Genomic DNA, 22,211 nt, shown 5'->3' with positions numbered 1-22,211 from the left:
AGTTTTTATTAATACCCATAATTCAAAAATACTGAAGAAAACTGATATAGAGTGGTTACAAAGGTCTGAAAAATGCCGAAAGTCAAATAAGGTCAATTATTCCGATTCTGCTGCTAAAGTCGGGGCGTGGTGCCGCACTGCAGCACGTTGCTGGGAACAAACTAGGCCGTCATCCGAGGGGAGGAAAGAGCAGCACTCAGGGGGTAGGTAGAGAGGGCAACAGGGAAGGACAACAGTTTGGCCCACCATAAAGCCTCCTCCCACTCCTCCCTGCCCTCGCAGCACAGGGCGCTCCAAGCAGAAAGGTCCGTGTGTGAGAGCGGCGGGCTGAAATGAAACCAAAACGGGCCTCGAAGCGACGAGAATGCTAGCTTTGTCTCGGCTGCCATCGACACTGACTTGAGACGGGGTAGGAGAGAGCTCAGAGTGTCTGATTGCAAAGTACCAGCGCCAGATGGATCCTCTGTGATCCAACCCTCCCCTCTCCTTGTCAGAGATTTTACATATCAATACCGCAGCTTCAAGTTGTGGATTTCAATTGATGGTGGTATTGATACGTTTTACTTAAGTCACGTGTGTGCAGAAGTATCATAAAATTAAAAATTAATGAATATTGAGTCTTAGAGTCCATTTAGGTGTAAGGTTTTGGATGCAACATGCTTAATTCGATTTCAAAAGTACTTTGTCCCCCAGCAAACCTATCATCTGTTAATGCCAGAAGATCCTTCTTCATTTTATTGTTTTCATTTAAAATAAAGGACGTTTTTATATCAAGGCGGAAGGTTTGTGTTTGAAGAAAATATTATTTCATGCAAGAACTAAAGAAAGGATATGCTGCCGAATTATTGTTTTCCTGAGGGGTCGGCTTCTAAAATTTGTAATAATGGGAAAAGCTATAAAAACATTGGCAGATGAAACTAAATACTTGAAATACAAGAGTACAAGTGAATTTAATGTAGCTATTAACTACTAAAAAACAGCTTGAACAAAAGATATACACAAATGAGTAAAATGTTCCTCCATAATGTGTAATTACAGCAATATTTTGGTCCAGAACTTACATTTTGCATGGAAGTGTGAAACAGCTCTATAAAAAATAAGGTGTGACGAGCCATTATAACTTGTGTAGTTATAAAAACCAAGAATGTTTTAAATAACTTAATTAACAACAATTTAGGATTCAAAACATGTATTTGTTTAATATAAAATGAGTTTCTCAACTTTGTCTCCCTCTCTCACAATCAACACACACACACACACACACACACCATGTAAAACAGTTCTTTAATGAAGCAGAAATATCGTCTAAATGTAAGAATAAAAACACATCCTCTTAAAAAGTAAATAAAAATCTACCACAGGTGATTTAAATAAGTTGAAAAAAAGACTGAACATTCAACTTTGATTTATAATATCAGGTATTATTAGGTAGGAGTGCTGTGTCCTATTTTTAAAAAAAGGGAAATAATTATATTAATGTTGATAGTCCGTTTTATTCCTACCCTTTAAAAGTTAAATCTTTAAAAAAAATCACTTGAATAAATGTACATTACGTTTTAACTGTACTTAAAAAAGGATCTTCCCTCAGTCAGACAACAATAGTGTCCTCTGTGATTTAACGTTTACTTTAAAAGATCGGTGTGTTTAGAAAATAGGTGTTTATATAATTCACATATTATATAATATGTTTTCTCTCCTGTTGCACACACAAATATAAATTTAAGTGCTTTATTAAGTGTTAATATTAATTGAATTTTCCAGGTCTTCGAAATAACTCAGACTTTGCTCAACTACGCACTTTTATGTTTTTTCTCTCTATATTTTGATCTTTTCGCAGCTCTCAGCTCACCTCCGTGAAAATGGCTGTGACGCACTTTTGGAACTAGTCCGAGCTTGTCTTTGTGTCACCTGTGCTGCATAAATTACACTTTAATTAACTTACAGGGGGACGAGGAGAGGAAAGGAGCTCGTTAGCGGAGGAAAACAGGCGCGAAAGGTGCTGCTTTAATCACATTTAGGTGTATTTTATAGGTTAATATACAACTGAAATAATTAGCTGATGAGCTAAATCCGTTTAGCTTCATAAAGGTGTTTACATCTGATCAAATATGCTTTAGTGTCGTCTGTTAGAACTAACGCTTTACCCTTACTTTAATCTGTTAATAATTATTTTAATAGCACTGCTGTTTACTTTAAAATAGACATTTTAACAAGATTATGTCATCAACTGAGGGGCTAGCTTGTTTAACTTTGAAATTAGGCCACAAGCGACCTATTAGCTACACAGGCGAGTCTTTCGCTCCCTTTTTGTTCTTTAAAAAAATTAATACTGTAATACAGCCTTTTATATTTCCCAGGGATTTAGTTTTTGTAGTCATTAAGTTAATTCTTATTTTCCAGGAAGCCAACATCAGGGTATTCAGGTAAATAGAGGCAGGGAGGGGGTGTAGAGAGGCAGCCCTTCATCAACAAGCGCTCTTTTTTTGCAGTTATTTCACCGAGCTGCGCCTTTTCTGAGTTCTTCTTTCTTTCTCTCTATTTCGAGGACACCGAATAAAGACGTGCGTCGCCGCTCCGCAGCCCGGGCTCGTTGTATAACGGCGGCTTCACCTCGGCTGAACCCGACGCATCTGGTTCAGGACGGCGCAGCCAGCCTGTCCCCGCTGAACCCAGCTGGAGAGCCGCGGAGAGTGACGCAGGAGACCGCGGGGGGAAGCACAGCTCTCTCCCTGCCCTGGAATCGCTCGGGGAGACCGTCCACCGCCGTTTCTATGCGCGACTTTTTGTTTGGGTTTTTTTTTTTTTCTTGTTTGGGAACTTGTCTGGATATTTTTTTGTTCCAGGGACACAGCGGACGAGACCGAAGCGACGACAAAACCCCGCGGAGTTTGAAGTCAGACAGTCCGAAGGAGGAAGAGACCATCCGGCTTGAACTTGAAGCCCGACGGTGGGTAGTTTCCCGGTGTCTATTTTTGCCTACGACGTTTTGGCTGTTAATATTTGCGGAAAATGCGTGCAAAACACAACACAGCCGCCGCAGCTGTCGCTCTGAGCGTCTGTATTAAAGCACGCAGCGGCATTATTTCCCAGACGTGGGTCTGGTGATATTGCTCCTGTTATGACTGAATGGAGCCACATCGAGGAGGAGGAGGGGGTGGGTTGCCACAATTAACAGCTCCGCAGCCTCGTCTGATCGTCCCCAAATTTGATTACAATTTTCCAAACGGCTTCCGTGAGGTCGGAGCGGTCGGCGGGCTGCGAATTCTCCCTCGCAGCGGAGGAAAAGAGGTCGCCTTTCCGTGCCCTAGTTTCTGTGCGCAGACATGGCATAATCTTCCCTTTTGTTGTCTCCGATGCAGACAAAGATGGGGAGGTGGGCCCGATCGCCGCAGCCTGCCAAATGAGCAATTTTGAGGGATTCCGGTAAAATAAGCGTGCGCGTAATTACGGTATTTGCATCTTCCGCGTTGTGCTAATCGGTGGATGTAAGCCCATATATTGATTCGGCACATGTGACAGAGATGCGGGTTCCCTCCCCCTCCGTGTGCCACCCCGGGTTCCTCTCAGACATCTTTTTATTTTAAATTTAATACATTATTCGGCAGCCTGAGCAGAGCTGACTGCGACTTGCTAAAAGCCTGTGGAGGTGTCGTCCGAGGTAAAGCATCCCAAAGTGTTTTCTTCTTTTGTCTTCACATGATAGTCTTGACTGGAAAGCTGAGTAAAATAAAATTGAGCTACATGAATTAAAGTAATCAAGGTTTTCTCGCACACTATATCTGCAGGATTTAAAACAAACAAAAAAAGTTAGGTTACTCTCTTTGCATGCGTTTCTATGATCTTTCTAAGACCTAGTTATGGTTTTCAGATAGCTTTACTCTGCATGCGTTACATCACACCATACACGCGACATGTTATCGGTTTATGTTTAGGGGTTTGCTTGTTTTCCTGATCTTATCTGTTGTGTCACGCACACCTGTCTGCAGATATTGTCAAAGCCATTGCGCGGCCTGCTGACCAAACAGCCGGATCAGCTCCTGCTCGTGTGGGCTGGCCGGTATCAAAAAACAAAAAAATTCAGTGTTAGCAGCACTCCCCCAAGAACAGGTCTGTGTTGGCTGACAGAAACATGGCGTTGTGTTCTTTCCCCCCTCCATTTCAGTTTTCTTTCTCCTCGGGAAGAGGAACAGAGCTGTCAGAGGTTGCAGTGTGAGGATAGTAATGACCTCAGCTCTAGTCTTTTTTATGAGCCACATTAACAGCAAGATAGTGTTTATAAAGCGTAGCTGGCGATGTGAACAGGAAAATGCCACTGGCTACTGACGGGACGGCACAGAAACACAGGTGCCCCTCACACAATGCACTGGAGCCCATTACTCCACTCTGAGTCAGTGGGACAGGAGCAAGCATGCGCTCTCAGAGCCAAAATTGGCGTGATTACATCTGATTTAGCCTGCCACCCTGCAGTTCAGAGCGCTGTTGTTGGTCATTCCGACAGCGGCCAATATGGAGAGGAAGCACGGATTCACCCAAATTTCTCTCATTTGTTTTCAGAACAGGCTAGCCCTCCCCTCCCGCTCCCCCACCCTTCCGCCCCCTCGTATCTCACGCAATTGATTGAAACTCTAAACGTTGAGATCAAGTCGTGCACAATCCACCCTTTCTATGAATAGTTGATTGGACGTGTTGGTGATTGTTGTTTCTTTAAAGCCATTTAAGGTCAGAGCGTTAGGGACGGTGCGCGTGGGGAATGCCTGCATGCACTACTCATTTTGTGCTCTCATCCCCATTTCATGTTTATCGTTTATTTCATTACGTGTGCCCTCCCCCACCCCCTGTGTCATCTGCCCAGATGGACGCTGAGCTCTCAGCGTCCCTCACTCATTCAGGGTGCAGCAAGAGGAGCAGATGATCTTCCTGCTTAGGTCCTTCACCAAGCATGACATGTAAATCTCTGCTCATGTCTGCTCATCTGCAGGGCATTGAAGTGCTTGACCTAATTTTTTTTAGCAGCAAAAAAAAAACAAACCAAAAAACCCACTAGTCAAGAACTTCCTCTGTGTGTGTGCATGTGTGCGTGCGTGAGTGCTGCTCAGTGTTTCCTTCTTGCCTTTCTAACAGGAAGCTGATGTTGGGTTCAACTGAGGACAGGGAAGAGGCCTTTTCTTTCCTCTGTGAATCATTTGAGACAGAGAGAAAAAAAATAGAAGAGCGAGAGGAGAAAGGAGAGGAGGGGAGGGGCGAAGAGCCCAGGCTGCTGCATTGATTCAGCCCTCTGCAATCTTTCCTTCCTCTCCCTGTCTTCACTTTCTGCACCGATTGACTATTCCAGCTTTATTTTCTCACTCTTTGTGCAATTTTCACCCCCAGCTACACACCCGTGCTGAGGGGCTCTGCGGGTTTACGGGGAGTTCATGAGCTGTGTGAGAGGACCAGGGAGGCACAGAAAGTAAATGAAGCAGGACGTTGTGGGGAGCAAAGCTGCCGGTGCTTCTGGTTCACTATGAGGCTGTGTATTTTTGCACTTAAATGGCGGAGAAAACCATAAAACTCTGCAAGTTGTAGCTTTCTTTAAAAGGAGGAGGTTACCTTAAAACAACGCCTCGAATATTAAGTGAACTTAACTGAATGGTGATATTTTTAGTCGTGGCGTGGTGCTGACTAGTTTTATCAAGTGTGTTGCTCTCATGCATGTTTCATGTCAAAAAACAGGTACAGATCATGTCAATCATCTCTAAACAGTGTGAGCTAAAGCTTAGATTCTCATGATCTCATTTTCTTGTTCCAACAAAGGGATTTTTTTATTATTATTATTAAATTGGACTTGATATTGAAGTCAGACCACCTACTCAGCATCTTTCCTGTGTTTTCAGAATACTTTACAGTTGGAGCTGTCTGCGATACACTGCCAAGGCAACATTTGACAAAATAAAATAAAGATGTGCTCTGACATTTAGTTAACTATTTTCGGAATAAATCTGTCAGCGTTTTGAAAGCCTTTCTCTCTACTCGTAAGCACTTCGCACCGACTCCAAAGGTTCCTCTTTGTTGGGCAGTTATGAATGTTAAAGGCCTACAAATGACTAATACGCAGGATTGTTCAGTCACGTTTTGTCGACTTTACTTTAAAGTAAAGCTTTAACTTGGATTTAGCACTTTGCTCTCGTGAACGAAGCCGTGCAGCATATGAAAACGGGCCAAAGCCTTAAGAAAACATTTAATCACACGAATTATGATTATTAGACGTTCAAACAACAGCTGCAATGTGTCTGAATATACAGTATGCAAATGTTTCAGTATCAGTAAGAAAATGACCAATATTCTTAACAAACAAATTGATTTTCACAGCTGGATGAAACATCCGTTTTTATTTGTGGATTTGCTCTTTTTGTGTGTGTTCAGGACAAGTGAGGACAGGAGAGACGGTGGATCCACGGGACCTCAGGCGCTGCAGTGCTGGTGGGTACACGCACATTACGTTGGGCTCAAGGAGAAATTTAATACTACTGTCTCACCTTTTCAGTTAAAGTCCATATTAATATTGATCGCATGGGCTGTAGCTTTCAATTTAGGCTAATTCGGACAGTATGTTGCAGAGTGTTTCAACATGAATTTTCGACATCCAACAACACACGCAGTCTGAGCGTATGGTGTCGTGCATCGTTTTGTTTTCGTGGATGATAATAAGCAGAAATATATGTGAGCAGGAGGCTGTAGCTTTTCCAGCAGCACTCTGATTTTCCCAGCTACGGAGACAGATTCTTGCTTTCACAAGTTCAGAGCTGGGGAATGTGACTACAGCAGTTTGTATTGTTTGATAATTTATTATATGTGGTCGAGGCACATTGAGCTGTTTCTTGTAAATCAGAACCTAATGAGAAATTAGGATTTTCCTCTCTTTTTTTTTCTCGCGTGAGCGGCAACTTTTTACTCGGTCGACAGAAGCTTGTTCCTGCAGATTTTTAATGCGTGTTGCAATACTGGCTGGAAACAACAGCGTTGAAGCCACGGAGGTGATACGACAGGTCTGATAGGCAGCTGGAGCCTTCGCACTGGTATTGATGAAATTGTTGATGATAGAAAGTGATATAAATGCTCCACAGCAAGGAATATGACAGCAGCCAGTCGGTCTGCAGCCTCCGTCCACTCATTTCCTACTGCGGAGCCATATCGGAGCTGACTGGGAAGAAAGTGATTGTAAAAGTTGACTTTTTTCCAGACTGGGAAAAAAAATGTAATTGCAAGGCACGAAACTTTGGTGTGTTTGCGTGAGGGCAAGCCTGGCCTCCATCACACAGCAGGGTAACATGAGAGCAGAGAATGACATCAATAAACAATAAAATATATTTCACCTAAAGATGACGAGGCGCCATTTTTAGCAGGCGCTAAAATTGCTAACTATCCTTATTGCAATGGGTCATTCGAGGCGGCCATATGAAGCTGGTTATGCTGCAGTGATGATCTAATAAAGACGTTGATCAAAAGGTTGTGTGACGTCAGCTCTGAAGCGGTCGGAGGTTTCAAATACGCGAAGACAGTCTGTAAATTATTCCAACGTTCTGAGCCTGTCGAGATGAAACATTCACACTCAGCCACCAAACCATCATCGAATCTTGGCTTTCTTCAAACATTTTCAGCATCAATTTTATTAATATTGACATTAAGTATAGGAAAATAGTAAAATTGATATGTTATTTTTGCCATATGAGCAATAAACAGAATTGTTTGTTCATAAAAAGTTGAGTAACACCTGAATGATCAGCTTTATAACATTAACCATATCATATTGACACATTAAGGGGAAATACAGCATGAATTTACTCCAACATTAACCACCCACACATATTAGGATATCATGCACGCAAGGTTGTGCACGCAAAGCTTTCCAAATACTGAATATTAAATCCATTTTTTCCTAATGCGTTGTGGCACACTCGCTATATTTGGAAACATTAGAATCTTCGGTGGAATATTAAATCAAGATATGCTTGAAAGATGCCTGCTGGTAGAATGTGGCTGCCACAGATGTGGTTGTGAAGCTTTCTGAATTTTTCATTTTACTGTAGTTCAGCTGGCCTCCAAATGTGACGTTTCCCTCTCGGGTGAGGAGAGAGCTTGTTATATTCATATCCTGACCAGTCCAATCACGCTGATAAACGTCTTTTAGTCTTTGAGAAGTGCTCTATACGATGGCCTACGCCTGAAGTGTATTATTATAACACATAATCAACGGGCAAACATTACAGAAGAGTATTTTATTGTCCACTAATGCAGACAAAACATATATTTTTTGTTTGTCTTATAATCATTAAGACATGGGTTTTGAACATGCTGTAGCTTTAAGGGAAAATGGCACTTTTTTTGTCCAAATGATCTGTTTTTCTTTTTATTGTCTTTGCCTTAACATATTTTCCTCAAGCTGTCAGGTCCAATAAAGAATGAGCTTAACTTTTCTTAATATTTGCAGAAATAACAGTTTTTATGTTACTGCTGGGGGAAAGCTTTCAGGTTATTTTAGGAAAGTTGTGACCTTGAATGAACATTTAAGGTGAGAGGAAAGTCATTTGACAGGCAGTCGCACGAATGCATCAGGCAGGATCGTGATCAGGGCACACTCGCCTTGACTGACTGATTTAAAAAAAAGTCTGTAAGGAATTTCTAATGGACACTTTTGAGCTCATTTCATTGCAGTTCGGAAAAAAAAAAATCCAACATTAACTCAATCTAATTCAGATTGGATCAAATTAAAATCGAATGTGTTTAACTCGACGTCTGAAGGCTCTTCATTACCATCTCTATTGTACAAAGTACATGATGGGGTTCATGGCTGAATGGAGTCATTGTTGCCGTGGTTTGCAGCAGGTTCAGTGTTTTCAAAGCTGCCTCATTGATTTGATATCTAAAGAAACAACATCTCCATCACAGTTGTCATAAGAGGCTGTAGAGGGGGGAAATCCGCTTACCACCTCGTGGAAACATTTGGGAGTTCTGATCTAATCTATGGTTCTTTTTTAGACCACTGCTGGGGTGGGGGGGGGACTCCGGGTCCAGCCGGCAGGTCAGCGCTGATGCCCAGTTTAATACGCCGCTATCACAACATGCTGTCGCTGTCAAACCATAGAAAATAAAAATACTTGGAACATGGGGCAAACCCACCGTGGGCAGCAATGCAGGAGACAAGGTTGGCCGATGTGCGGCTGTGTTGAAGGGGAAGTCGGAACAGGTGTGGAGGGGGGTGGAGACCATCGGGTGGACAGGTTATACGGGGATTATTATGGGAGTGGTTAGATGTGAAGGATCGCCAAAGGAAAGAGTTAACTGTAAAATACGAGCACAGGAATTCCTCTGGAAGGCTTTATTTGTCTTTCATATCTAACGTGGCGTATTTCTTCAGGTTACTTCTTTGACAGTAGTCTTTGAGCATTTGCAGGACGTTGCTCATTAACGGCAATTTTCAGTTTGTTGATAAAACCTTTGAATTGATGAAACAGAGTAGCGGAGGGCAGCTTGGCTCCGGCAGGTGTTCCCCAGATGTGCTCGTCCAAGTCATCCTCACGCTCCGTCTAATCAACAACTTGCAGAGAACATGCAGAAAAAAAGGTTTGTTTTTTTTAATGATTAACTCGTGGTAGAAATGTGTTCCTAGAGAAAAACACCAATGCGTCACCTCAAAGGGCATTCTAGGCAAAAGTCAAAAGTGGATGAATCAGTCTGATTAATGAAGCATGACTCTGCCACAATGGGGTAAAGTTCACGTCAGCGTAGCCGCGTTGGTAATTTGGGGAGATTTACGACGAGGCGTGAGGCTTCTCTATCTTGTGTGTGTTCATCAAGAAGAAATAATGAGAGTAGATGGTTGCTGTCTACCAGACAACCACAATAAACTGTGCAATGGCTAAAAGAATCTGTGTCTCACTCTCTCAGACTGGGGGGCTGTCCCGCTCCACATAGCGCACGGCCACTGCTGCATTGTGGTCCGGGGCCTCGTATGAATGGGCCTTTAGTATTTTGTGTGAACAAGTCAGCGCCATTTGCATTTGTTCCAGTCACAAAGGTTTAACAGGTCAATAGGGACTCCCTGGCAGAAAACTAACACTAGGGGAAGCTTTTTTGCCCTCCCTGATGTCTGCTCTTGTGGTTGTCCATTATAGATTGGTAGTATGTAACTGCTTTATGTAGCTTGTAGACACATAAGTTCGTACACGGTCTTTTATTTCACACCTGGTGACAGGACGGGCTGAACCTTACTGACACTGATTTGCTTATAACACAGGGCAGCTTGTTGGACTGATGGAGGGATTTGGATACTTACGAGTCTTTACGACACAAGAATGTTACCTCGTGGAGCAGCTAATCTGAACCTGCAGTTTGACACATCGTCGCCCAAACGAACCCTCGGCGTCTTTCATCGGTGTTCATCTGTTTTGATTTTTAACCTGCAAAATGGAAAAAATACCGGAGTGGATTATCCTCTATCCTTGTCTATCTGAAAGGTGGACTCGAGCTTATATTTGCATTTACAGCACCTTAAGATTGGGGATATTTTAGCGTGGATGATGAGTCATTTAGAAACAAAAATTACATAAATGATTCATGCCTACTAAGTGGAACATGACACAGTGCAACATATCTTGTTCTAGTAGAATATACTGCTAAAGACAGTGGTGCAGACTTGATGGACAGCTGGAAGCACAGTTAAGATGTCCCTCCACAATGTTAACATCAGTGCGTGACAAGTAGTTTTCTTGTGTTTGTTTTGTCAGTGTTTGACAGAGAGCAGAGAAGGGTGTGAAAAAAATATTTTTGTGGCTGACGCATTCTTACAGTCCCTTTTGCCGCGCCGATCCCAGCCTGGTTACAGCTCCGTGTTTTTGGCATGACTGCTGGAGCCGTGCAGCCTGGACTGTTTGGACTTCTGTCCTGTTATTGTTCTGAAATATTCCTGCTCTTTTGTTTTAAGGAAAGAGAGGCGAAAACCCAGCGTTAGGTGTCGCAGGCTAGGCTAGCACAGCCAGGCCTGCAGCCAGGCCCAGAGAGCCAGACCTGGCAGCTCAGAGGCTGCGACGTGTGAAACACTGCACACAAAGGAACTCGCTCCATCTGTATGCACCCTACATAGGCAGGCTTTTGTTGCAGCCGACAGGCACATGACTGCTAGCATCTTAACCCCTGAGAGCCAGAGTCTCTTTTCCCCAGACGCTAGACTGCAGTAGAGACCGGAGCAAGTTAATACCAACTGAACAGGAAAGCTGCTTTAATGCTAGAGCAGGGTATATACTCAGGATTTACTTGTTTGTTTGTTCTGTAGCCTCTTCTGAGGCTAAGAAAACGTAAATCTAGATGTAACTGTAACTATAACTGTACTTAAACTTCAATTACATCTTGTTTATTTAAAATTAATGATTCAATGGACTGATCAGGCCATTGTTTTATTGAATTGAAGACGTCGGTCAAGTCTTCACATCAACCATGAGAACTTACAGATTATTTTTAAAAATGCTGGGCCGGTCCTGTGTGTCAGGTCCAATGTTGCTTATTTAAGATTTAATTTATGTTCATTTGGCATAAAGTTTGAGGAGAGGAGACGAAGGAAATCAGATTCCTTCTGGAATCTCTGCCAGATTTATAAAAAGGACCAGTGAATCAGTAGCTTCAACACTGAACAGTTTTTAAAGTTCTGCGATGCTTCGGTCCGTAGCAGCTTTTAATTTAGGAAACGCTACAGGCACATCCCTGATCAGCTCACACCCACCATCCATCACGTTTTCTCATCAGCCATAAACTAGCACTAAGAAATGACTAAGAAAATTATCGTTTGAATTAAGAATCCTTTTCAGTCTACATGAAATTAATTGCTTTCGTGTAGGAATGCTCGTGCGCATGCTGTCCCCTGTGTTGCCCAGAAAACCCCCGACATTTGTGTACATGTGTGTGTGTGTGTGTGTGTGAGAGAGAGAGGGGGGGAGGGAGAAGGCCGAATAAAATGTGTGTACAGAGAGTGTATGCTCGATTTAAAATCCGACAAACACTCTCTGGAGAGTTCGTGAAGCCTTGCTCAGCTCAAATGAATACGAGTGAGTGAAACATGCTGCCACGCAGACAAAAAGCAGATTTTTAAAAAGACAAAGAGGCTACACCTAAATCAGCCATGCTTTAACATCACTGCTCATCTTCCAGCACCACCTTTCTGGTATGACATCTTGGCGTACGGTTCCAAGGGGGGGTGTCAGCGGGGCGCGTAGGACTCGTATCTGGGCCGAGCTAGGTCACGCAGGCCCGTGGAGGCTGTGACGTGGCATTAAACTTGAACCGACAGCAGGTCCAGACCCTTTAAGAGGTGGCATCGCTGCGTGAATTTCAAAGACCTGCGTGATGCTGCGAGCTGGTGATCGATAAGAGCTACGCAAATAATTAGTCACGATAAATTAGGATAGAACTCCTGACGCGTGAGCTGCAAATACCTGGTGATCAGTGTGTGTGGTAAGTTTAAGATATGAAAATCATAAGACATTATTTGCGCCAATGAAAATGCATTTAATTCAACATTAACAAGAAGGTCTGCCATATTATTGTTGTTTTAGCTTTAACAGGCGCCACGCTGTCAATATTTTTGTTAAAGGCCTTTTTGCAGATGAGGGGGTGTTTATGTGTCCCTGGAGTTATATTTTTCAGTAATGGCATTTTTAATGTCCTCACGGTGGACACTGTGTTCTAAATTAGAAACCAAACTTTTCTAATAAACCTGTAATTGAAAAAATGACCTAGAGAGGGAAGTCTCATGGTTAACTGAAAGTAGGACGTTGATTCTCCCACAGCGCTGCTCAACTTTAATGAGAGAGGAGCTGCAAAAAAGGGATGAGCTGCAAAGCTGTCAAAGTGCCGGCTTTTGGGTATTTATCCTTTTGGGTTGTTTTAAAAGCTGTAGAGGACACTCGACTGTTGTGAGCGCAGGTCCGTCTTGTCTCCCCTGGTTTCCAACATTTGCTCTGCTGCAGAATGAGTTCCTTTGTAAGAGAAGCTGTGTTTTCAGAGGTGAGTGGCTTCATGATTATCACAGAAATACCCGAGATTTAAAGTGATCCAAACTCTTCAGAACACACTTGAATCTCCTTTCTTTAACCTGACAGTTACACTTATCCGTTAGCTGCTTTAGAATATTTTACTGTTGGAAAATGAAAGCTTGTTTTTTTTTTTTTAGATGTGTGTAAAATACTCCTTGTTCTGAAGTGTTGTTTGTGTGATTCTAATCTCTTTCAAAGTTTAATATGCTGAAACAAGTTTGAGTGAATTTGTAGAAATGTGTTCATTTTAAAAGTGGTTTTATGTATTCCTCTAAAAAAAATACATGTGAAAGATCTTTAAATCAGAATGTTTATACCTGCATACTGGTGGTTATTTGTTAAATATTGATATTATACTTTGTATATGTCCTCTCTAAAGTTCTTTAAAATTACCTTTAAAAGTCTGGATATTCACTTATATGGTGATGAAGCAATGTACTCTTTGAAAATTAATGGTTTTTTAATTTATTTAAAAAATACTCGAAGAGTTGATAAAATTGCTACATAATTCGTATGCAATATTTTTTCTACAACTGAATTTATTTCTGGTAAAATCTTCATTTCTTTTTTTAAAAAATCCCTGTTTGGGTGTCAGCATATTACTTAAGTTACAGTCACAAAGACATTTTGAAGTTTGTTTTTTATCCATTTTCTGTTAGATAAACAACACGGGAAACCAGTTTTTTTTTTATCCTCTGTCAATTAATTTGTTCATTTTTGAATTTAATTATTGTTTAAAAATTTCACAGGATAGGAAATATCATTTTGACCAATGGTAAGATTTTTTTTTGGCACAGAATAAAAGTGCAAACTCCAAGGTTAATAATACACTTTTGATTTTACTTTACTCATTATTCAGTCATAGACATCCAAATTTCTTTTTATATAAATGAAATCTGTATTTATTCAATTACTATAAGCTATATAAGTGCTTTTGGGTGTAGCTCTTTATTAATATCAGCACAGAAAGAACACTTGAATACTTCAAACATTTCTTAAAATAACAGTTTGTGTTTTGTTAAATTTAAACACTGAAATAAGTGAAACCTCTTCTTCCTCCCTAACTTTTAACGCAACAGTTGAAATCAATATTATAGAACTGAACGAAGGAAAAAAAGAATCATTCCAAGCCCAGAGTATGAGGGGGTTAACCTCTGTTAGACAACGCATTGTTTCTGCTTTGGCAACTTTTCTAAAATAACTTTGTAGTGTAGCAGCTTGCGTCAGGTAAAATGCTAAAATGACGCTGTTGCGGAATGGCATTTTCCGAAGTCGACTATGTGCAGAACTGCATCACACATGCCGCCATGTTGTCTCCTCCTGTCCTCCATTTTGTGTTTCTGTCCCTCTCTGCTCCTGCTTAGCCGCCCTGCTCGGTCCAAGTTTGATCCGACTCCTCACAAAAGTAAAAAATACTGAATTGTTTTTCTCTGTTTTTAAACTATTAAGGGGAATTTGATTTATACGCTACATTGGAAACCGCATGACATGAAAAAATGTACCTTAGTTAATAACAAATACAAAACTCAACAAAAGACAAGGTAATCACATACAGGCAAATTAATAAATAGGTTTTCATGCGATTAAAACCTTTTTTCCCTATCGAAAACTATCCCATCTGACCTGAAATCTCACTGAAATCTCGACTTCCTCAGCAGCACGGTGCCCGGAGAGCCGTAACTCATCTATACGATCTGTTTTACATTTAACAATGTTTTACCTGTTGGCAGAATGTATGCCTGTCATCGGCGCTGCTCGAGTTAGAGGGAGGTTTCACGCTACATTACGTTTAACAGCCCTTCTGTATAAGCGACTGTGACCTGTAGCCTCATAATGGCCGGCGGGGGTCAAGTAGGTTAATAGAGAGTGATGTATGAGGCCCCTAAGTGACATCCCAAAGGGGATGGCCCCTTAATCCTTATTAGGCCTCTGTGTTAGTGATCCTTACCTTTCAAAGCAAACAGCACGCTCCCTTTGCTGAGGGGCCCCGGCCTGCCCCTGGCGTTACACTTTTGACCTCAGGGTTATGGCATTTGTTCAGAACCCTTCAAAGATTGACCTTAGGGGTCACGGCTGTAATAGAGAAGTTGTCGAGGCACGTGCTGCTGAGGGGCCCCTCTCTAGACCACCTTGTAGAGCCCGCGCTGGTCACCGAAGCGGGTACGCATGATGGTACGCTGTCATGCGCCGGCGTGATTATGTATAAGGCTGTAAATTATTGCGTAGCAACACAACAGGCTGTTATATTTTTGAGTTAACGCCATTCACAAACAGCCCCAACCTTGTAAAAGTGACGCAAATGTCAGGAATGTGCCAACGGTATGTTTGTTATCCATCCCAACAGGTAGCTACGACGGCTCTGAAATTTCCAGGACTTGTTTAACCAACTTTAATTGGGTGTCATAGCTATAGCGCAATATAAAGTGTTTTATATTTGAAGTGAATTCATTTATAAATTCATTAAGCTATAGGAAAGAAAAATGTGACCATTTCCTCCTTGAAGTCTTTTTTATATTATTCCGGATTTATCTATTTGTTTGGACGTCACTAATTTCTACAGTCTGCACTTGCACCATTGATGCTTTATTTAAATCGTGAACAGTGACTGCTTGGGGCGCTGCTGATGTATGTAAATGTGCCGGTCCAGCAGGACCACCCAGCAGCCCAGTTGTTTGAGTGAACAATACCTCGTGTTGACTGTGAGTGGTTCTCTTCCATGTTGCCACTGTGCAACATTGCGGTCGCATCATTAACACTCTCATCTTGGTTTGTTTGTTGGAAAGCGTTTGGTAATTAACTCCCCTGTTTGAATTAGGGTTTTTTGTTTTTTTTTTGAAGCGAAAGAGACCATTTCTGATAACACCCGCGTTTGAACACACCGTCAGAAAATTTGGCCGTAACTCCACCCGAGGGGGCGAAGGCGCGTCGTTAAAAAGCTCTGCCCCCCTGAGTTGTCTTAAATGAGGTTGTTAATATTGGCTTTTCATCAATGGCAGTATTACACATATTACTCCTGCAGGGGCGAGGCTGCAGAGGGCTACAGTGTCAGAAGTTGGCAGCAGAGCCAAAACCAGAGTCGTATCCTCAGATGAACTCTCGACGACGTACGGTGCAGCAGGCACTGCCAAGTTTTTTGAATTCTTGCCACATGTTAGATGGTAAACAACTTACTAGCAGAAACAGCATCTTAAATAGCTGAAAAGCATGAAGAGATTCTTCAAATAACTATCGTAACATGCGTTTGTTTACCGTATTGTTTGATTCATAATCAGCATGCAGTTGCAGTGGCGTTTTTATCTCCGCAGAAAAGCAATTGGCTCAAAAATGTGGCGAGATGTGACGTCACAAGATTCGACCTGGCGACTGTTAAGCGCTCGATCTGTTTCTCTCCCATCCAAGGACACGAAGGTTTATCTCGATTTAAAAAAACGAAACAAAAAAAACCACCCAACCGTTTGACTCGCGTTCGCCAGTTTTGTTAAACTCGTGCTTTGTGCGTTTTTTCAGTCAGCACGCGGAGCAGCAGAAGACGGGGAATCAGAGCTGTATTTGAGGCTGAGGAGAGTTGGGCAAGACAAGTGCACTCTCTCTGTCGCTGCCTTTTTCTCTCTGAGTCTGTCCTCCGAGGTAGAAACACACACAGCATAATGTCTTTTTTTCAGTCTCCGGGACTGAGCGTCGGGAAGTAGGAGAGGCTGCGACTAACTAAGCGGCCATATTAGTTGTTCTGTTGCTTCTTGCTCGTCTGATCGTCTTTAAAACAGTCAGAAACACACGTGGGACATCGGTGCATTTATTTAGGTTTCACACTCACCGAGACATTAAAATTAAGATCAGATGGATATGGTGTTCTTTTGGACACTTTATCCTTTTTCCTCTCCCCTTTGTGAGGCAGCTACCTTGGGGAGAGCGAAGGGGAAAAAATTGCCTGCGTTGAGTTCTGGGTTTCTTTAGGGGAAGGAGAAGATTGGAGGGGAGGAGAATGGCGTCAACAAGAGAGGAAGTAGTTCTTGTGCCGTGGCCGAATCTGTTGCCGACAGCTAAGGGGCATTCCACCAAATTGGGTGGGAAAGGGATGAAGTGTGAATAACCTTTAGCAGGCAGATGTAGAGCTCTGTATGCTCACATGAGTGCAGAGACACAGAATACGTGAATAAGCTCACCTAGCCTAGCAACTCGGAGCTGTTTATTACTGGAGGTTATAACCGCGCTACTGCAAGGACAAGAAAGGGTGGGAGACAGAATAGGCTGGACATTGAAGGGGAGGCGGCGAGGTAGGAGAGTGCAGAGTCATCAGCAGAGCCCATTTTAGAGTTCGGGTATTGCCCAACATTTCTCCTTTCTTTTTCGCTAGCTCGATCGCGGCTGTAGGTCGCAGTAGAGCGGCCTGGACGCTGCACGTGACGTGCGCAATGCGGTAAATATTGCAGGATTTTACAGCACAGTTGGTGGTTCCAATCGAGGCAGGGCAGTCACACCCTGGCCTTGAGGACATGTCAAATAAAATAAAAAAAATGTTTTCTTAGTTATGATATCGTCAAAAGCTGATAAAAGAATGAAAGCTCACCTATTATCAGCTAAACCAGGTTTTATGTTTTGGTCTGCGGAGGAGTTTTAGAGTCATTCCCCTCAGGATGACACAGGTTAAGAAAAGAGTTGCAACAGCGGCTATTTTGTTACTCTTCACCATTAATCTGAAAAGTTAGATGTTGCACGTTGTCCCAGAGTCCTTTATCATTTGTGAGTGTTTGCAGTGACTCCCCTCCTCAGGGGAAGTGGACCGCCTTCCCCCCCTCCAACTCCCTCCCAATCCCATCTTGTGTATGGGCACGTCACATCGATGGTGAAAACGTGCGTTGCACACGCACTCCTGCACGTCCCTGTTTCATCATCAACTGAGCCATTTTTCCTCCACTCACAGTTCACCTCTCTCTCTCTCTCTCTCTCTCTCTCACTAATCCCCCTCCCCTCCCAGCTCTTGCTTCTCGTTCTATCCATCGCTCTCCTCCTTCTCTCTCCTCTCTCCCTGGGTCCCGGCCACATGCAAGAGGGCAGACTAGGACGCTGCAGCTCTGGAAAAAAAGAGAGAGGAAAATGCTCTGCTGCTATTTCTACAGGCAGTCCCTCCCCTTTAGCGGGTCTGTGCCAAAAGAGGGAGGGATTTTTACTACTCCCAGGATTTTTAACCCTCTGCCTCCTCTAGCTTTTCTCTGCAGGAGCTGCTCCTCAATATCATGCAACAAGTGGCTTTGCTTTACTCCTACTTCGACCTTGCTGCGCCATTTTCAGGAACCTGTTTTTTTTTTTTTTTGTGGGTCACATGTATTTGGTTTGGCTTTTGTTGCGTTTGGGTTTTTCGTGTGTAGAGTTAACTTAGACAGGACACAAACTGGGTATTCGATTCGTGCCTCACCGAGATCTGAAGGCTTATGGAGCACGCAGCGCTCGATTGATCGCCATGCTTCCTTTTCACGCGAGTCCTCCTGAAGCCAAGAACGAAGACCCCGGTTTATTTTTCTATCTTCTAAATGATTTAACGTTACCTAGGCGTAGCTGCTGATTTCAGCTGCCTATTTGGTGGTTTTCCCGTGCACTTATCTTCCTTCACCTTCGTTCTTCATCACCCTTTCCATCTTTAAACCTCTCCCTCATTTTGGGTTTTGTGCCCCACCCTCTCTCCTTCACCCCCTACTCTCTTCTTTCTCTTTCTCTCTCTCTCTCTCTGCTCTGAAAGGGGAGCGGGAGGGTGGAGCAGCAACTGGGCTTTTTCTGGGACAGGTGCCAATTCTGAACAAAAGACCCAAAAAGCCAAAAAAAAAGAAGTGAGATATAGTTCCCATTGACATGGACACTACGGTATGTTGTGAGAACTGTTTTCCAAGGATGTCTTGGGTGCACCAGATGTAACTGTTCACCTCTTACGGGACTGTTTTTTCACTCTGCGAGAGTAAGTTGCAGCTCTAATCTTAATTCTTTGCTCCGCTGCTCCCGTGAAGGCATTTGAGTTTCAAGCGGCGAAAAAAGAAGGAGGGGTGGGTGGAGTTGGAAATAAGCAATGGGAGGTGGAGCCTCTCCTCCTTGCGAGTGTTCTGCATTATTCATATGCCCGGGCCAGTGCTGCAATCTGACTGGCTGCTCGGCTTAGCAGTCAGCCGACATTCAGCGACTCTGTTTGCTAACATTCCTCATTCAAAGCCTTGTTAACTGCCAGACGGGAGGAACACGCAACTCCATGGGAAACCCACATGGCCTCCTTATTGTGGCGGGGCCCTGACAGTCTCAGACTAGGGGGTGGCAGACAGAGGAGAGCGAGCGGATTCTCTCTGCAAATATTACACAGGAAGTTAGCAGATAAGAGGCAGGTCGCTTCAGCCTCAGAAACGCGGGTTGGGGTAAAGTGGCCAGACTGCTGGGGTAAAGCCCAGACAGATGGGTAGACAGACATATAGCGAAGGCAATGAGGCAGACAGGGAGGCTGGCACTTTACGGGACTCTGAATGGGTCTCTCGTCGGCGTGCCCGCCTACTCCTTGCAGAGAGTGCAGAGCTGTGTGACTGAATCCAAGCTCCTTCTCTGCCTTTCTCTACAGAGAGGATATGTGGACATACTGCCTAGAGCCACGAAGGGAATCCAGCACAATGAGCGTTGGAGATTTCAGCGCTTTAGCCCAGACCGCTGACTGACTGCAGTGCGTGTGCCAGTGGCCTCAAAGTCTCAGTGGGTAAGTCTGGGAGTGTGTGTGGGTGTGGAGGTAATTCTGTGTGTAGAGATTTTTCTTTTGACCAAATCTGTGAGACACAAAGATGGAAATTGCACCACGACGTAGTTCCCGTCTTTGCGTGTTTTAAGTCCGGGCGTTTTTCTTAAGGGCGCCACGACTGTCTAAAACGACGAGGCTTTAAGGGATACCGCGAAAACCAGTCGAGAAAAGGTAACACAAACTCAAAAAATGTAGACAAAACCAAAATAGTATGCTCTCCTGTGTTCCTGCCCGCGGTTTTGTGGTTCTGGGTTACCTTTTCTGTATCTAAAGAGCAGTTTTAGAGGGAGCAGAGAACACTGGAGCTGTACTGTTGGGCTGAGGGCCAGACAAGGCCTGCTTGCACAAGGCCAGGCCCCACCACAAAGCTCGCTCTCTCTCTCTCTCCCTCTCTCTGCCTCTCTCTCCCCAGTGTCTGTCTATGTCTCTCACCCTTTATTCGACAAGCGAAAAGAACTATAAATCGCGATTCTCCTTAGGTCTTTTCACATCGAGTCCTAATTTTTGGCAATTACGGGCATTATTGTTCTTTCGTAAGAAAAGGTTAAACATTTGAAAACGGCTCATTGCTGACACGTGGCCATGTGTAGCATGGATATAGCGTCATACAGGGCTTTTGCACATTCTTAACAAACCGCCGCATGAACATATATGTATATAAATGTATATATATGTGTCTGTTACATTTTTACATATCAAATCTGGTATTCGGCATGCAACTGCAGACTCCACTTGCATTACTGCTAAAACATGCAAAATTGACTTTGAAACACTTTGTTTTTGATCCAAAAATGTGCAAAAATGACTTAGACATTATTCATAAAAGCTGTGTTGACATTAATTTTACATTCATTATTAAATCAGAGGAACAAGTTGTGACTGCGTACATGTGGTGTCACAATATTATGTGAATATAATGTCCAGTATGTTTTTTAACGGTCTTTTTAAAGCAGCGACTTATTCGAAGAAATATATATATATTTTTTAGAATTATCTCATATTGCTTGTTAATTTGGATATCCTGCTGAAAACCTGAGCACATCAGAGTTTACATGACCAGTAGGTAGGAGTGGAGGCAGTGTGAGTCACACCAGAACATCTCCAGTCTTCCCACATACATCCCACATTAGTGACTCCAGGCTTGAGCACAGAACCTCTAACATGATTTCCTGCTTTAGGTGTTCCTGACCCGTCCTGTGAGACCCCAACTGAGCAGTTTAAGAGAAAAAAGAGAGAAAAGGTCAGTGTTTGGAGAAGGCGCACGTCACGGCAAACACCAATCGGCTCACAGGAGTCGTCTTCGTATTTTATCCAGAAAAAAAAAAGAACTTAAATTTTTTTAAAGAATTCACAATGATTTGAGATTGCTTCAAATATGCTGTTTTGGGACGTTAGAACAGAGTCCTGCCTATTTTAAAATAACATCGATCACACGGAATCGGCAAAACTTATATATGTATATATATATATGTGTGTGTGTGTATTTTAAAATAAGACTGCGGAAAATGAATATAAAGATGCAAGCGTGCACACACACACTGCTCACTCACACACACACATGCGCGCATGCAAACGGCCAGACATGGGCGATGCAGTGTACCCCACCATTAACCCAGGCTCCCAAGATGAATGGGGTTCCCACGCTTCCCCTGAGGAGGACAGGGCACAGCCTCCTCCTCTGAGCACACACTCACACACACTCCAGCCACCTCATATACATAAAGACACTCTCACACACACACACACACACACACACACACACTCAGAGACTGATATACGTATAAACAATCACACACACACACATACATATATATATATATATATATAGATATATATATATATATATATATCTATATATATATATATATATATAGACTCACACATGCACACGTAAACACATGCTCATATTCACGTAGACACACACACACACACAAGTGCATGTCTGTATTATCAAGATTCACCCTGTAAAAAAGTAAAGATCCTCCTACAGTTTACAGGCCAAATTGATGCAACTATTTTTTGAAGTTAGCAATTTAGTATTTTGTCTAAAAAATGACTTTTAATTTGTAAAGAAACAAACAGGAAGCCTAATTGAAAAGAGCAAATAATAATAACACACAGACGGTGTGTGTGGGTGTGAGACTTGGTCAAGTTTACTTTTATTCCTTTTTTTCCCAAATGTTGCAGAAAGCGAAGCTTGTATAAAATAAAAATAATTAGCCTATTTGATAAAACAATTAAAATTAATTCATGTATGCTAAAATAAAATAAATAAAATATTACATTTGATATGTAGAAGAGTGTAAATTCTATAAAATAATTTCCTGTGAAGTTAGTGTGAGCAAAAAAATTAAATCAAATTATAATTAATGTGCATTTGTATCGGTTAT

General features: G+C 42.6%; 2 long non-coding RNA genes across 7 annotated transcripts; one reads left to right on the top strand and one right to left on the bottom strand.

Annotated features, from left to right (window-relative positions):
- Window positions 1-267: 267 nt before the first annotated feature.
- LOC105417781 (uncharacterized) lies at window positions 268-21,609 on the top strand. Of its 5 annotated transcripts, XR_003885743.1 has the most exons (8): window positions 268-409; window positions 1,945-1,996; window positions 2,401-2,423; window positions 2,546-2,947; window positions 6,403-6,459; window positions 10,274-13,032; window positions 19,651-19,992; window positions 21,000-21,609. It is a non-coding gene; the product is annotated as an uncharacterized lncRNA (long non-coding RNA). The 5 variants fall into 5 exon arrangements; XR_003885740.1 differs by lacking the exon at window positions 2,401-2,423 and having other exon boundaries at window positions 269-409; XR_965291.2 differs by lacking the exons at window positions 268-409; window positions 2,401-2,423 and having other exon boundaries at window positions 1,715-1,996.
- On the bottom strand, window positions 9,354-17,788 carry LOC115246634 (uncharacterized). 2 transcript variants are annotated; one of them, XR_003885745.1, is made up of 4 exons: window positions 17,629-17,788; window positions 16,311-17,545; window positions 10,313-10,436; window positions 9,354-9,574 (listed from the first exon to the last, which is right to left on the bottom strand). It is a non-coding gene; the product is annotated as an uncharacterized lncRNA (long non-coding RNA). The 2 variants fall into 2 exon arrangements; XR_003885744.1 differs by having other exon boundaries at window positions 16,311-17,788.
- Window positions 21,610-22,211: the final 602 nt, after the last annotated feature.

The sequence above is a fragment of the Takifugu rubripes genome, chromosome 18 (assembly GCF_901000725.2).
Source record: "Takifugu rubripes chromosome 18, fTakRub1.2, whole genome shotgun sequence".
Taxonomy (NCBI): domain Eukaryota; kingdom Metazoa; phylum Chordata; class Actinopteri; order Tetraodontiformes; family Tetraodontidae; genus Takifugu; species Takifugu rubripes.
Note: the sequence above shows the minus strand (reverse complement) of the source record. Positions and strands in the feature narration are given on the sequence as shown.